The following is a 6,039-nucleotide window of genomic DNA, read 5'->3' as shown; positions in this document are numbered from 1 at the left end:
TTTTAAGCACATATTATGTGCAAACAACTATGCTAGTTAGGGAGAGCAAATGGATTCTACTCTGTCAATGTGGTAGGGAAAATAAGATATTTGCATAAATGAACTGAGGAACTGAGGAAACTGAGGAAATTAACATTATAAGAGTATGGGAATATAAAAAAGCAAATAATGCTTTATTGTTTAACAAATAAGTTGTAGAGAGGCAAAAGAATAATTGATTTAATTCATTTAGATATTTCACCAGATTAACCACACCTATGGAAAATTTATCTGCCTGGACCACAAAAGTCATAACATAGCACCACTATGTACCTAATGGAAGATGAACCAACTTACAAAATAAATAATATTCAAAGGTCTAAACTTGCAAATTTGAACTAGAATAAGTTATAACAAATGTCTCAAATATACAGGGTAGCCAACATCATTCTTATAAAATGTAGGAAAACTATTATTTATCTTTTTGATTTATCTTTTTCTCTCCAAAAGAAGTCTTAATGTTGTTTGAGGTATCCTTGATTGTTATATGCATTATAGTAAAAAATGGAGGAGATGGGGCTCTGGATTAAATTGGGGAAGAAGGATATTACATTATTAATAATTCCATATGCAGGAAAAATAACTTCATGAAAAGCTGAGGGTAGGCCTTTCCCATAAATAAAAAGGTTTTGTAAAACATCAATTCTGGGCTGGCCCGGTGGCACACTCAGTAGAGTGCGGCACTTGGGAGCGCAGTGGCGCTCCCGCCGAAGGTTCGGATCCCATATAGAGACCGGTCCGCTCACTGGTTGAGTGTGGTGCGGGCACGACACCGAGGGTCACAATCCCGTTGCCGGTCGCGGTACGGGCGCAACACCGAGGGTTGCGATCCCGTTACCGGTCACGAAAAAAGACAAAAAGGGGAAAAAAAAAAAAACAAAACATCAATTCTCACCACTTTGTATTTTTAATTTTGACCCAACTTGTATCTCAGAAAATAAATTAATTCAGCAAATAATTTTTGAACACCTACTGTGTGCTCAGTATGTAAAAACTTAATAAGACATTAGACAATTTGTGTTGTTTCTTGCAGGAGAAAAAGAGAAAAAATAGCTAAAAGCAATAACATCTAATACTACAGACCACCTTTATTTTATTTTATTTTTTGGTAGCACTAGAATTTATTAGGATGTGCCTTAATACAGGCGCTGGGGCTTGCCCATGGTGCTCTTGATGTATAAAGCCCAGACATTCTGCCAATTCTTCTCGAGCAATGACACCAGGAAATTGACAACCAGGTGGATGTTGTACACGAGCTCATCATATGTCATCTTCACATGGCCAACGGCAACAGCCAAACGTAACACCTTCTTCATCTGGAACTTGATTGTGGATTTCACCTCATCAACTTTGGCCACTATGTTTTCATTGTGTGTCAGCAGGGAAGGGAACTTGCTGACACTTTATTGAGGCCTGGGCCCAAGATTCGTGGGATCTGCTTGATCAGAGACTCTGAGTCCAAAAAGGCACCATACTTCTTGGCCAGCTTCTTGACCAGCTTCTTATACTTGTTCAGTTTCTTCTGCACCTCAGTGACCATGTGGGGGATGTCCACAGCCTCGGCCTCCTCACTGCTGCTGGTCCCCCAGGACACACACGGAGAACTTGGGGCAGGGAATAGATTGAAGCCTGATGGAGCCTGAGCAGTGTTTGTCCTTCTGAGGGTCATAGTTCTTTAAGCTGATCTGTGGCTCCCCTGTTTTCAGAAACTTCCAGCTCTTGCACTGATTTCCATGCAGGAGTTCCCGCACCACCTCCCACAGGGTGTGGCAAGAGACTTTGCTGCTCATTGTACCTCGCGCCACAGTAACAGGAAAAGACAGACCACCTTCTTTAAATAGCCTCTTTCTTTGGTTTCTAGCTTCCTGGTTTCTTTCACCTGTTCTTTGTCAAGACTCCCCATCATTTTCGGAGAAGATAACAAAACAACAAAATCAGGCTTATTGGTTCCACTACAACCAACAGCTAGGCTTTCGATGCCAATTATCAATTATTATTTCCATTCATTCATTATCTATAGAGTGTCAGGATGTGCCAGCAATGTTCTAGGTATTAGAAATAGAGTCTCAAACAAGATGCTGTCCATATCTTTATTTCTAAATGGCCACTTATTATATTCCAACAGCATCTAGACCACTGGTTCTCAATTAGAGGTGATTTGGTCCCTCAAGGGGACATTTGGGCAAGTCTGGAGACATTTTTGGTTGTCAAAACTTGGGGAAAGAGTACTACTGGCATCTAACTAATAGAGGCCAGGAATGCTGCCGAACATCCTACGGTGAATAGAACAGCCTCCTGCACCCAATGCTCACAAAAAAAGAATTATCTGTTCCAGAACATCAATAGTGACAAGGTTGAGAAATCTTGATCTAAACTAAACAGTTCTCACGCTTTCCTACACTCTTACTAGTCATATATATTAAACCTATGCCAGTCCCTGCAGGTGACCTCATATTCTACTTGAATGGGAAGTTGTCTTCCTTCACTTTTCTCTTTTTATCTCAAAATGTCTATGCAGCCTCATTTGGCATTTTCTTACTCTCTTCTTTCTATGGATAAGTATTCCTCTTTCTTTCCAAGATTTCCTCTTTCAATATTTATGCCCTACCTTAATTCCCCAAATTATTTATACTACCTACAAAAGTGCATTCTGTATCACAGGATAAAAACAGATAAGAAATCAGGCAAAGAGTACTGTTCTCCATGGATTCTTTATTTCATCCGCAGTTGCCTCCTCCAGAATTTAATTCATACATTTTTTTTCCTTCTTGTACATATTAATTCTCTCCCCTATAATGGCTCTTCTCTCTGTGTCTCAAAGTGCTTCATTATATTCTATCCTAAAATATGAGTATTCTCCAAAACTCTTATTTTGATCCTTTCACTTTTTAACCTTTCTGCTAAAGGACTCCAGTACCTCTGGCCTAGGCTACTGTAATTTTCTCCTAGCTGTTCTCCCAGTCTCTAATCTAGTCTGAATCGTGCTGTAGAATTTAGATTATGTCCACTCCTCTCATCAAAGCCCTTCAGTAGTTAACCAATACCTATACATAATGATATGTAATGTCAAGCATCTTTTATTTACAAAGTACTAAGCTTGGCACTTAAGTTAGTATTAATATAGTCATTACATAGAAGAGGAAACTGAGGCTTAGAGAGGTTAAGTGACTTACTCAAAACTGTATAGCTAGGAAGTGAGGAGCCAGAATTCAAACCCAAGTAAGAATTATGCCAAAGTCTATGTTTTACACAACTGTTCATTACCTGAGGAATCAAGATCAAACTCCTTAGTTTGACCTTCCGAACTCCTTGTGATGTGGCTCAAAACTTTTTCCACCTACAAGTGTACTTCAGAGACTTCATGGATTTCTCTCAATGAAACAGTGAAGAAAAAAAAAAAGTTCATGGAAAGATTTGTATTATCTTTTAATTCTATTTTTCAACAAACTTTTGAAGTACCCTCATACTGCTTATCTTCATCGACCACACCCTCTTGTTAAATTACTATGGTTCTCTCCGTACTCTCTTTGCTTTCTTTTCGTCTACTTGTTCCCATTCATATCATACCCTCTGTCTACATTATCCTTCTCACACGTCTCTACATCTCTGTAGGTCCAAATACCCACCCATATTTCAAAGCCCAGTTCAAGCTTCCCAGCTGAATTCCCTGATCTTCTCTCATCCTTTCTTTTTACTTTTTATTGTAGGGCTTTTCTCATTTCAAATTTTGTTATCATTAATTGTATGTATGCTTTTTGCCCTTTCTCTGTTCTTACCACCATTAGAGCAGGGAATTTGTTATGTGATATCAACATTTTTGTGTAGCACTTTTCAAACATTATTTTATATACATTAAGAACCTGGCAAAGAGGAGGAGCTCAATGTTTGTTTGCTTATTTGGTTCTAATCTTCATAACAACTCTCCAAAGTATTATTATACTTTACTAACAGTAGGAAACTGAGGCTGAGAGAGGTTAAGTGACCTGCCTGTGGGCACAAGTGTTCCAGGATGACCCAAGCTCCAACCTGAGAGGTCCACCTCCAGTTGAAGGTTCTTTTTACTACAGTACCTATGGCTTCAGAGTTTTGTTTCCCCCATACATACATACCTTGATCTTAGTAATTATTGAGTAAGTGTTTAATGAATGAGTAAGTGTCTGTTAAGAACATATTCTTTCAGGGTGAAAATCACGAGAGATTTATTGGTCACTAAAAATAAGGGTACGCTAGGATATGACTCATTCTCACACACAGTATTTATTGTTCATTTTGGCAGAAGGAAAACAAACCCTCCCATGCTGATAAAATATCTTAAGCAGCATTATGTTGAGGTCTGTATCATCCACTTAAGAACACCAGAGCCACACACCTTTAGCAAACAAGTTTTTGTATGTTATTTAAAATAAGTAGGTAGTAAGGAAATTGAGGAAATAATTTCTCATTTTTTGTTTTTCATTTTTATGTAGCCAGATTTATCATTCTCTTCCTTATTGTTTCTGCTGTTAGGTCCACATTTAGAAAAGCCAACTCCGTCCCAAAGATTGTATAAATATTTATATTTTCCTCTGTTTTTATCATGTCATCTTTTACATTTAGAACCTCTAGGATTATGTGTGTGTATGTGTGTGTATAATGCATGAAATGTGTTTATAGTTATAAATATGTTTATAATTTAATATTTTTCTTACAGAGTTTAGTGAGCTATCACAACACAATTGATTTTTCCTTCTTATTTTAAATTACGTCTTTATCATATACTCACATATGCTAAATTCATATACATATATGTGTGTATATACATATATGTATATACTCACTTCTAGATTTTTAATTTGTTCTGTCGATGGTTTTACTCCTGAGCTAATAATACCACTGTTTTGATTATTAAAGTTTTAATTTCTGGTGTAGCAGTCTCATACTTTACTCTTCTTTAAAAAAATTTCCTGGCTTGACTTATTCTCAAAAAATAAACATAAGAAATACTTTGTCAAGATCCCACTTTAAAAAAAAAACAACTGGGATTCTGATTAAGATGGAATAAAATTATAGATTAATTTGGAGAATTGAATTGACATAATATAGAGAATTTTCAAAATCAGATAACCTGATATGTTTTCCACTTACTCGTCTTCTCTCATTTCTCCCAGTAGTTTTACAATTTTCCATGTGTGTGTGCTTATGTGTATGTATGCACACTTTAGCAGAGCATAGTGCTTTAGAGCACATATGCTAGAAGCAGGCAGCCTGGGTTGCAAACCCATCTCTGCTGTTTACTGTGTGGCCTAATTCCTTCTTCTTTGTGTGCTTCATTTTCCTCTGCTGTAATATGAGAGATGATAATAACAGTGCCTCGTAGAGTTATGTGAAGATTAAATGAGTTAATAAATGTAAAGTGCTTAAAACAGTCTCTGGCACATAGTAAGTACCATATAAGTACTACCTATTATTATACGTGTATGTAGGCTATACGTATTTCATGTTTCATATGAAATTTATTACTAAGTGTTTTATATGCTGTTACTAAAAATGAGATCTTTTTTTCTATTCTTATTAGTTGTCATTGTATTAATTTTGATTATGGAGTACAATCTCAATAAACACTAAACTTTGAAATTTTATCTTCCAGAGGGCTCCCCTTTCCTGTCAATTACAGTCATTTCCCATAGATTATATTTTAAGAATTTTGTGTCATTTAGAGTCACATAATGAAATACTTGTAGGAAATGAATGTCTGATGCTATTGAACGGTTAAGTAGGATCAGTAACATCAACAGCTGGTCCATTGAAAATACTAACAGTCCTCTTGCAAAACTGATGAAAAAGGAAAGGCAAACACTGCCCCCCCCAAAAAAAACAAATAGAATTAACAGAATAATGTAAATATCTAAGGGGAAATTTTAAAATTATGTGAATACTCAAAGTTTAACCTGTAAATAAAGTGAAAACTTGGCAAAATATATTATCTAAAAAAATATAAATTATGAAAATTGATGCAAGAAG

The 6,039-nt window shown here is 36.3% G+C and overlaps 1 pseudogene; it reads right to left on the bottom strand.

Moving 5' to 3' along the window:
• Positions 1-1,141: 1,141 nt before the first annotated feature.
• On the bottom strand, positions 1,142-1,829 carry LOC103594356 (annotated as a pseudogene).
• Between the last annotated feature and the right edge of the window lie 4,210 nt (positions 1,830-6,039).

The sequence above is a fragment of the Galeopterus variegatus genome, unplaced genomic scaffold, assembly GCF_000696425.1.
Source record: "Galeopterus variegatus unplaced genomic scaffold, G_variegatus-3.0.2 Scaffold1541, whole genome shotgun sequence".
Classification (NCBI taxonomy): domain Eukaryota; kingdom Metazoa; phylum Chordata; class Mammalia; order Dermoptera; family Cynocephalidae; genus Galeopterus; species Galeopterus variegatus.
Note: the sequence above shows the minus strand (reverse complement) of the source record. Positions and strands in the feature narration are given on the sequence as shown.